We start from the raw sequence: 11,282 nt of genomic DNA, 5'->3' as shown, positions 1-11,282 counted from the left end.
TTACTATCTTTTTATTATTGCAGAGTCTTGTTCTTGGGTTTGGTAATTTGTGTCTTTTTTTTTCCCCTCCGGATCAGTCCAGTGAGAGGCTTATTCATTTCCACCATCTTCTCAAAGAATCAGCTTTTGGGGGGCACCTGGGTGGCTCAGTGGGTTGGGCCTCTGCCTTCGGCTCGGGTCGTGGTCTCAGGGTCCTGGGATCGAGCCCCGCATCGGGCTCTCTGCTCAGTGGGGAGCCTGCTTCCTCCTCTCTCTCTGTCTGCCTCTCTGCCTACTTGTGATCCCTCTCTCTCTCTGTCAAATAAATAAATAAAATCTTAAAAAAAAAGGAATCAGCTTTTGGTTTTAATGATTTTAATCTATTATTTTTTCTGTTTCCATTTTCATGATTTCCACTTAAATCATGATTATTTCCTTTCTTCTGGGTTTAATTTGCTCTTCTTTCTTTGGTTTCTTAAAGGGGATGCTTAGGTCATCAATTTGAGATTGTTCTATTTTTTTCTAGTACAGGCGTTTAATGTTAGAAGTTTCCCGCAGGTAGTTTTAATGGTATATTTGTCAGTTCACTGTCATAACAAGATACCACAGACTGGGTGGTTTAAAAACAGAATTAATTTTCTCACAGTTCTGGAGGCTGGACAACGGAGATCGAGGTGATTTAGGGCTGATTTCTGACAAGAGCTCTCTTCCTGGCTTGCAGGCGACCAGCGACCGGCTGGGTCCTCTCATGACTGTTCCTCCACACGTGTGGAGAGACAGACCTGTGGCATTTCTCCCTCTTCTCAGAAAGACACCCCTCTGTCAGGTTAGGGCTCCATACTTATGACCTTCTTTAACCTTGATCCCCTCCCTAAAGGCCCCATCTCCAAATACAGTCACTTTGGGCGTCAAGGCTTCAACCAATGAATTTTGGAGGAACACAACTCAGCATGTAACGAATGACAGCCCCCCCCATTCCCAAACAGAAATATTCATTTTCCTTCAGTTCAGAAAACTTTGTACTTATCCTCTTTGACGTCTTCTTTGATCCACAGTTGTTTAGAAGGATACTTTGTTTCCAATCTCCAAATAACAGGACATTTTCCAGACTGTCTTTCTGTTATTGACTTGTGATTTAATTCCATTGTAGCTAGAGAGCAGCCTCTGAATTACATGAATCCTTTAAAACTTATTGATACTTGCTTTCTGGCCAAGCGTGTGATTTATCTGAATGAATGTTCCAGGTGCACTTGCAAAGAATGTGTGCTTTTCTGGCTGTTGGGTGACCTGTGCCATGCGTGCCAGTCAGGTCAAGTTGGTTGACAATGTTGCTCAAGTCTGATGTATTCTTTTTGATGTTCTGTCCACTTAGTCTATCAATTATTGAAAAAAAGTCTTTGAAATCTCCAACTCTAATTATGGATTTGTCTGTTTCTCCTTGTTATTCTAACAGTTTTTGCTTCTTGTATTTTCAGGCTCTGTTGTTGAAATGGGAGAGCTAGGTTCTCGTCTAATGGAGTTGAAGAATGAATCTTGAGGACAATGGAGAGTGAGTAAAGTAATAGGAATTTATTAAGTGAAGATACAGAAAAAGCTCTCAAGAGTGAAAGGGGTCCTGAGAGGGTTGCCAATGAGGCCCTTTAGGGTTGGTCTTTTATAGAAAGCCAAGCAGGGAATTTAAATCCTTCTAACATCTCCATTGATAACACCTGCCACAGCTTACTGCCTTCTTGGGATCTGGTTACTCTTTGTTGGTCACAGGCTATTACCATTAAGACACCCCCCCCACCAAAACCCACCCCACATGCTTAGGGCAGGGTGGTCCTCAACCTCAAATGCCTAAGGTAGGGTCGTCCGATTTGTCCCCTTATCTCTGGTTCTCCCACTCCTCCATATTTTGAGGATTTCCGTGAGCTGGATCACAAAGCCCCCTACCTATCTCTCCCTACCTAGCCCTTATTCATTATTAAGGTCAACAGTGCTTAGGATTCTTATGTCCTTTTAATGAATTAGCACCTTTATCATTACAAAATGATTTACTTCGTCACTGGAAATTTTTTTTTTCTCTCAAATTTAGTTTGATATTAATATAGTCACTTGAGCTTTTTTTTGACCAGTGTTGGCATGGAATGTGCTTTTCCTTCCTGTTACCCTGAGTCTATGAATTTCTCTGTATTTAAACTGCATTTCTTGTAGGCAACAAGTAGATGGGTGTTGCTTTTTTTTTTTAAGATTTTTAAAATTTATTTGACAGGCAGAGATCACAAGTAGGCAGAGAGGCAGGCAGAGAGAGAGTGGGAAGCAGGCTCCCTGCTGATCAGAGAGCCCATTGCAGGGCCATCCCAGGACCCTGGGATCATGACCTGAGCTGAAGGCAGAGGCTTTAACCCACTGAGCCACCCAGGCACCCCTGGGTGTTGCTTTTTAATCCAATCTGACCATCTCTGCCTTTAAATTTGGGTGTTTAGACCACTTACATATAGTGTGATTATTGGTATGGTTCAGTTTAAGTCTATAATCTTGCTATGTTTTTCTTTTTTTTTAAATTTAAATTCAATTAGCCAACACATAGTACATCATGAGTTTCAGATGTAGTGTTCAACACTATCACTTATGTATAACACCCAGTGCTCTTGCTATGTTTTTCTATTTGTCTACCTGTTCTTTGGGGTTTTTTTCCTCCTCTTTTTCTACCTTCCGTTGTATTAACTGAGTAATTTTTATGTTTCCATTTTAACTCCTTCAGTGAATTTTTATTTATTTGTTTATTTATTTATTTTTCAAGATGTCATTTATCTGAGAGAGAGTATGGGGGGAGGGGCAGAGGAAAGCGGACTCGCTGCTGAGTGCAGGATCATGACCTCTGCCTACGAGGTCAGATGCTTCACAGAGCCCCCAGGCGCGCCTCTTTTGTTGGATTTTTAGTTGTAAGCCTTTGTTACTTTAGTGGTTGCTTTAGGGTTTACAGTATACATATTTAACTTATCACACTTTACCTCCATGTGATGTTATGTCGTATATATTCACATATAGAATAAGAACCTTATAATAATATACTGTCATAGCTCTCTTTGTGGAATTTATGTTGTTGTCATACATGTATTTGTAGATGCGTTATAAATCCCACAAGACATCATTTTTTGTTTTGTTTAGATAATAAATTATTTTAAAGAATTGTAAACAGTAAGAAAAAAATCTTAGCTATTAGTTCATCTAGTTAACCTTTCCAGTGCTCTTTATTCCTTTGTGTAGATCATATTTTTACCTGAAATCATTTTCCTTCTATATAAATAACAGTCTTTAGCATGTTTCATAATGCAGATCTGTTAGTAAATTCCTTAAGCTTGTGTATGTCTGAAATTATCTTTTACTTTCATTAAAAATTATTTTTGGGGGTGCCTGGGTGGCTCAGTGGGTTAAGCCTCTGCCTTCAGCTCAGGTCATGATCTCAGGGTCCTGGGATCGAGCCCCACATGGGGCTCTCTGCTCAGCGGGGAGCCTACTTCCTCCTCTCTCTCTACCTGCCTCTCTGCCTACTTGTGATCTCTCTCTCTCTGTCAAATAAATAAATAAAATCTTAAAAAAATTATTTTTGCTGGGCATAGACTTCTAGGTTGGCAGGTTTTTTCTTTCAGTAATTTAAAGATGTTGCCCTATTGCCTTCTTGCACACATTTTTTTCTGGTGAGAAATCCACTACCATTTTATCTTTGTCCCTCTGTGCATGACGTGTTGTTTTCCTCTGGTGGCTTTTAAGATTTTTTTCTTTATTAAATGTTTTGTGCTATTAACTTATGATATACCTTGATGGAGTTTTTATCCTGTTCTTTGAACTTTGGATTTGGACTTTGGACCTAGATCTTTGGGTTTATAGTTATCATCAAATTGGCAGATTTGGGGCCATTATTTCTTTAAAATGTTCTGAACACTTCTCTCATTTGGGGATTCTAATTATATGTATGTTAGGCCACTCAAAGTTGCCCCACAGCTTACTGATATTTTTTCATTAATATTTATTTTGTGTTTTATTTTGGGCAGTTTCTGTTGCTATCTTTGAATTAATTGATCTTTTTTCTTTAATGTCAATTTGCCATTAATTTCATCCAGTTTTCTTTTCATTTCATACATTTTAGTTTCGCTTTTTCTTTTTAAAAGATTTTTATTTATTTATTTGACAGACAGAGATCACAAGTAGTCAGAGAGGTAGGCAGAGAGAGGGGGAAGTAGGCTCCCCCTGAGCAGAAAGCCCGATGTGGAGCTCGATTCCAGGACCCCGGGATCATAACTTGAGCAGAAGGCAGAGGCTTTAACCCACTGAGCCACCCAGGTGCCCCTCAAACATTTTAGTTTTTATCTCTAACAAATTGATTTGAGTCTTTTTTATGTCTGTGTCTTTTTGTAACATTAGAACATATAGAATACAGTTTTAATAATTGTTTTAATATCTTTGTGTACTAATTCTCTCGTCTTTCTCAGTTCTGAGTTGATTTTGATTGACTGAGTAGTCTCCTTCTTCTTCTTTTTTTTTTTTTAAGAGAAGGAGAGAGGTGAGTGTGTGCAGAGGGAAAGGGAGAGAGAGAGAATCTCCAGCAGGCTCCGTGCGGAGACTGAATGAGGCTCGATCTAACAACCCTGAGATCAGAACCTGCTCTGAAATCAGGAGTTGGATGCTTCAGTGACTGAGCCACCCAGGTGCCCCGAGTATTCTTCTGTTTTCTGACTTTTTTGCATGTCTGGAAATTTTTGATTGGATGCTTGATATTATCCTTTTATTTGTTGGGTGTTAGATATTTTGTAGTTATAAATGTTCTTGAACTTTGTTTTGGAACACAGTTAAGTTACTTAGACACAGTTTGATCCTCTCTAGGCTTGCTTTATGATATGTTAGGTGGACACATAATAGCTTCTATTATTTCCCACTACCGATGCAAGGCCTTCTTGAATATTTTACCCAATGCCTTATGAGTTATGAGTTTTCGAAGATACTATTCCCAGCCCTACGTGAATACCAGGCATTGTCACCCGTAGTCCTTTCTGATGGTTCCCTTCACCCACTCTTTGGATTGTTTTCTCAGGGGCATGTGCTAATCAGTTCACTGCTGAATGCTTGAGGGGGACTCTGCCAATCTCTGGGTTCTGTCTCTGCACAGCTCTCTCTTCTTGGATATTCCATGCTAAGAGTTCTGTTTATCTTCTTCTACCTAGACTCTCCACTCTGTCTTCTCAACTTGAGAAGTCTGCCAAATTCTGCTGGGTCCCCCCTTCCTTGCTATGGCTTGGAAGTCCTCTCATGAAAGTAAGATTAGGTAATTGTGGGGTTCATGTAGTTTATTCCCTCATTCTCAAAGATTATTGTGTTTTGTTGTCTGATAGCCAATGAGTTGAGAACTTTGATTTCACATATTTGGTCCAGGTTATTTCAGTTGTTTCAGGAAGGAGAGTAAATCTAGTCTCTATTCATCCCATTTGTGAGTGAAAGTTTCTACCTTCTTTTAAAATTGAAAATACTCTTCTAATGATAAAATTAGCTCATACTCACTGTAAAAAATCAGAAAATAACAAAAATATAAGAAGAACATAAAATCCACTTAACCATTTGGGTCTAATTTTTTTTCTGTGCATATGTGTGCATTTGCAGGGTCACAAAATCACTCACAATACATCAGATGTGCAAAGAAAACAGAGATTTTTTATTTTCCTATTTCATCTGATCTTTCTTGAGAGGTACCATCTGCTGAGTAATAAGGAGGGGAGAAAAAGAGAGTCCAGTGTAGTGACCTTAGGCTAATACAATAATCCAAACAGTCCTTTGAGAAACTCCTAGTTCTTAGACCGAAATGCATGGTCAGTCAGATTTTTTACAGCCCCCCACCCCTGTCCTCCATTCCTTTGCTGGAGATTGTGGGAATGTATGGGATGGGCTGTAGGATTTCTGAGTCCTCTTGGTAGCGAGAAAGAAGGGGTTCTTGGGTCCACACATGTTTTCCAGGTTCTCTCTCAGAAATTGGCTGCAGAATAGTTGGCTTAGGTCCTCCATAGAATGGTGGCTGCTGAGGGATGATAATAATGGGAGACCAGATCATGTAGGTGTCATGTAGGGCTTGTGGACCACTGTAAGGGCTTTAGCTTTTGTCCCATGTGACACAGAGAAGCAATGAAGAGTTTCATTGCACTGGTAAGAGGCAGAAACCTGACTGAAATGGGTTCCAGAGAAAATGGGAAGAGAGGAATTGGAGAGGGTGAGAAATGACACTTTCAAAAACTCTTCCTGAAAAGAGGAGGGAAATGGAATGAAAAACCCAGAGGTTTTTTTTTTTTTAATGGGAAATAATGGGAAATATCCAATAGAGAGGGAAGATAAGGGGTGCCAGAAAGTTGCTGAAGATGGAGGAGCTAGTTCATAAATGGGGGTCGGTGTTTAGCACACAACCAGGGTAAGATGGGGCAGGGTGGCTGGGCAGATGTGGTGGGGAGCCTGTCATTGTTCTCCTTGGCTCACTTCCCTTTCTCAGTGAAATCGGAAATAGGTATCTGCTGGTGTGATGTCTTGAAACGGGGAAGGAAATGCTGAGATTTTGAGGAGAAGGGCATGGAAATATAATAGGATGGCCAGTTTGCACTTTGGAAGTACTTGAGTTCAGCATAGGAGATTTAAAATGAGACCAGTCACCATGTTTGCAAGTTCCTTGCAGTGTCCTTCAACTTAACACGGGCTGGCGTGGTGTTGTAGTTAACCAGGTTAGAGGTTTCCCAGGTGCATGCAGTGTAGTGAGACAGAAATGGTACTGGTGGCATGAGTTGGACAGATGAAGGGTGGTGGTCCAGACGTGGCATGCTTGACACTGAAGTTATGGAAGGAGCAACAGTTTGGGTAAGTGGCAAGGTCCAGAGCGGTGTGGTCTGACAGAGATACTGTGTGGGAGGGGCAGAGGTGAGCCGCACAGGCAGCTGGCAGTTCTCTAGTAGCCACACCAGAAAAGTAAAAAGAAATGGGCAAAAATGATTTAAAAACACATTTTATTTGACTGCATACATCTCAGAGATAACCATTTCAGCATGCACTCAAATTTTAGGAATTATTAGTGAAGGAGACATAGGGGGAAAGCTTCTTGACATTGGTTTGGACAATGGTTCTTCTGGCCCTAAAAGCACAAACAACAAAAGCAAAAATAGAGAAATAGGATTGCATCAAACTAAAAAGCTTCTGCCCAGCAAAGGAAGCCATCAAGAGAATGCAGAGACAACCTATAGCATGGGAAGAAATATTTGCAAGCCATACATCCAGTAGGAGTTCATACCCAAAATGTATAAGGAACTTAAACAGATTATATGTATATCGGTATAAATATAGATCTATATATATGTGTGTGTATATATATGTGTGTGTATATATATACATATATATATCGATATATACATATATATTGATCTATCTATCTATCGATATCTATATAGATATATATATAGATATCGATATATATAAATATCTATTTATATTTCGATATCTATATAGATATCGATATTGATATATCTATCTATATATCGATATCTATATAGATATCGAAATATAAATAGATATTTCTATAGATATATAGATATCGATATACAGATAGATATCTATATAAATCTATCTATATAAATAGATTTATCTATCTATCTATCTATCTATTTATATATCTATATCTATCTATATAGAAATAGATATTTCTATAGATATAGATATCTATATATCTATATATCTATATATATATCCCAAACAAACCAAATAACCCAATGAAAAAATGGGCAAAGGACCTGAAGAGATAGTTCTCAAAAGAAGACATGAGAATGGCCAACAGGTTTAAAGGAAAATGCTCAACATCACTCATTATCAGGGAACCACAGACAAAAACCGTAATGAGATCCCATCTCACCTAGTTAGAATTACCAAAAAGATAAAAGATCACCAGGGTTGGCAAGGATGTGGAGAAAAGGATTAATGGTTGAGGAAAAGGGGATATATACACACAATGGAATATTATTCAGGCATAAAAAGAAGGATATTTGTCAAAGGGTACAAGTTTTGGTTATGCAGAATGACTACCTCCCAGAGCCCCAATGTAGACATGGTGACTTGACTATAGTTAAGACTCCTATATTGTGTCCTTGAAATTTGCTTAAAGAGTTGATCTTTTTTTTTAGAGTGGGGGAGGGGCAGAGAGAGAGGGAAAGAGAATCTTAAGCAGGCTCCACTCTGCGTGGACAGATCTGGGGCTCGATCCCGGGATCCTGAGATCATGACCTGAGCCACAGCCAAGAGTCAGACACTTAACCAACTGAACCACCCAGAGGCCCCTTAAAGAGTAGATCTTAAATGTTCTCATTCATCTCACACACACATACACATACGCACACACATTGTGAGGTGATGGATACGTTAATTAGCTTGATTGCACTATTTCCTTCACAATGTACACATATATTAAATATGTGTAAATTAAATGTACACACTGTGAATATATACAATTCTTACTTGTCAATTATACCTCAAAAAAGTTGGAAATTTTTAAGATATCCTAAGAGTAATCGAGATCTCAAAAAATGATTAATGAGGTATTTAAAATTTTTTTCATTGAGACCTCAAAAAATGATTAATGAGATATTTAAAAATTTTTTTCTATGCCAAGTCTTTGAAATCTGTATTTTATACTGACAGCACATTTCATTTTGGACCAACGTCAGTTGGCTGTGGCCACTGTACAGGACAGCACACAGCTGGAGACTGCTCATGGGGAGGGTGGCTGAGAAGGCATGGAGGACAAGCCCTTTGGAGGAGCAGAGGTCGAAGAATGGAGAGGTCATCTCCGTGGAGAGTCAAATCACCAAAATTCAGGACAGGAGTGGTTTAGGGTGAATGGCAATGAGCCAGGAGTAGAAATCTTCTAGGAAAAAGTAAGAGGGATTAGAAGACAGTTCTGGAGGGTTTGGGGAAGGTGGAAGGGATGGTAGTCTGGAAATAAACCTAAAGAGCAAGGGGTGGTGGGTGGGAGTTGCCATGGAGGGCTAGGTTCCAGCCAGCGCAAGACGGTGGAGAGGACTTGCCGGAGAGAGATGCTCTTGCTCGTGGTGCATCTTAAGTCTTAAGTTCTAGAGCGCACAGGGAAGGCCTTTGGGAGTGGAGGAGGGATGGAGGATGGGGCTGCATTCGGGTCCCCAGGGATAGCCCAGGAACCTTGGCATCTTCGATCTACGAGAACATGGCTACAGAGTTGACGACGCTCTTTTGGTCCTACCCATAGCATTTGCCCATTCCCATGGTATAAATACTCCTATGATGGCTCATTTTAAGCTACCGATGGATTAACAAGCAGCTTGTAGAATGCCTGGAAATGGAACAATCAGCTGTGGCAACAGCACATGCTGTTCCCAAGGTGGAGCGATGGGTACAGGGCGTCATGGGAGAGACTCCAGTGGTCCCCAGAGAAGATATGGTGGCAAATGGGAGCAGGGGGTGGAGGCGGGGGAGGGAGGCATGCAGGTCTTACACGAATGAGGAGTGTAGCCCCCTTTTAACTCTGTCATGGAGCACAGGGAAATGGATTGTATATTTAAAGGACTCCTAATATGCATTTTTCTGTATCTTTGTGATGAGTCACCCAGATTCCTCTTCCAGGAAAGAAAGCCCTGTCACCCCAGCTGCTGGGAGTGCCTTCCGCAGTCCGCCCCTTCAGGGATCGCTCAGCTGCAAAGAGCCACCTCGCCCAAAGTCATGACCGCGCCTGGGGCAGCCTCCTGGGTGACACAGCAGTGTGGAGGTATAAAGATCAGCCAGCTCCACCCAAGTGAGGACGGCGCTCGTGGGATCATTCCAGCTCAGGGAGTGTCAAAGTCTTCCTTCTGCCTCTGCCCTGCCCTTCCCTTCTGTCCCTTCCACACGTATTGATCCAAAGGCCAGTCCTTAATCAATACCCCGTCACTAACCCCACTCCAGACTGTTTCTGAAAGAACCCAGGGTGCAATGATGTCTGCCATGGAGACAAATTCTTTAGACTCTCATCCAGTTTGATAGAGTAGGAAGCTGCCTTGCTTAAATTTGCCTCTGTTTGATAACTGGGGGGGGGGGGGGGCTTGAATTTTATTTTATTATTTTTTTAAACAGGTATTGACTGAATTACTTCCTGTGTGGATGCCTTCTTATATTACTTCCTTTGCCTGTTTTTCTATTAAGGTGTTTGTCTCTTATTGGTAAGAGTGCGTATATGTATTACCGTCATGAAGATATTAATCTTTGCTTTTGGTGTAGGGTTCAAGAAACGTTCTCAGGTTTTCCAGTCTGTGGTATGTGTTTCTTTTGTGGTTGAGGGCTTACACGGTCACACTGCCCTGTCACTTCCTAACTGTGTGACTTTGGGTGCATCCCTTCACCTACAAGAGCCTTTGTTTTTCATCTGTAATTGAAGGTCGTGTTCACACTGCGTAGGCTTTTTATGGGGATTGGATGATTTAATAACGTGCTTACCACAGTGCTTGGAGTACAGTGAATATGAGATAATTATCTGCATTTAAAAAATTAGTGTCTGTATTATTTTTTCTCCTCGGCGATGCAGAGATCACATTTTAGGTACTCAAAGCCAGCTTTCGTGGGTTTTGCCTTTGGAGTGATATTCAGGAAAAACTTCTTTAAGATTATGTAAATACGTACCACCATTTTCATTTTGTACTTTCATGATTTCATTAAAATACATGTATATTTGAATCCTGCATCTATCTAGAATCCAGAATTTATTTTGATGTGAGATTTACACCTTTCTTGAATGCCCAATGTTACTTTTTTTTTTTTTTAAGACTTGATCTATTTATTTGACAAAGAGAGACACCGTGGGAGAGGAAACACGAACAGGGAGAGTGGGAGAGGGAGAAGCAGGCTTCCTGAGCAGGGAGTCTGACACCGGGCTCGATCCCAGGACCCTGGGATCAGACCTGAGCTGCAGGCAGAAACTTAACAACTGAGCCACCCCGGTGCCCCTGTCCAACATCACTTTAAAGAACTGTATCAGTCAGCGTTCTCCAGTGGAGTAGAACCAAATGGATACTTATGTATATAAAGGGAGATTTTTATGAAGAATTGGTTCACACAATTTTGGAGGCTGAGAATCCCATGGTCTTCTATCTGCAAGCTGGAGACCCACAGGAGCGGATGGAACAGTTCTGAAGGTCTGAGAACCAGGGACCCAGTGGTGTGAATCCCAGTCTGAGGGCGGGAGAAGATGAGGTGAGACGTCCCAACTCAAAGAGGCAGGAGAAAAGGGAGAAATTCCTCTTTCT

At 40.8% G+C, this 11,282-nt stretch overlaps 1 long non-coding RNA gene across 1 annotated transcript; it reads left to right on the top strand.

Annotated features, from left to right (window-relative positions):
- The first annotated feature begins 356 nt into the window (after window positions 1–356).
- On the top strand, window positions 357–10,627 carry LOC123944442. Its single transcript, XR_006818791.1, has 4 exons — window positions 357–805; window positions 1,455–1,528; window positions 8,674–8,909; window positions 9,631–10,627. It is a non-coding gene; the product is annotated as an uncharacterized LOC123944442 (long non-coding RNA).
- The last annotated feature ends 655 nt before the right edge of the window (window positions 10,628–11,282 follow it).

Source organism: Meles meles, chromosome 6 (assembly GCF_922984935.1).
Source record: "Meles meles chromosome 6, mMelMel3.1 paternal haplotype, whole genome shotgun sequence".
Lineage (NCBI taxonomy): Eukaryota > Metazoa > Chordata > Mammalia > Carnivora > Mustelidae > Meles > Meles meles.
Note: the sequence above shows the minus strand (reverse complement) of the source record. Positions and strands in the feature narration are given on the sequence as shown.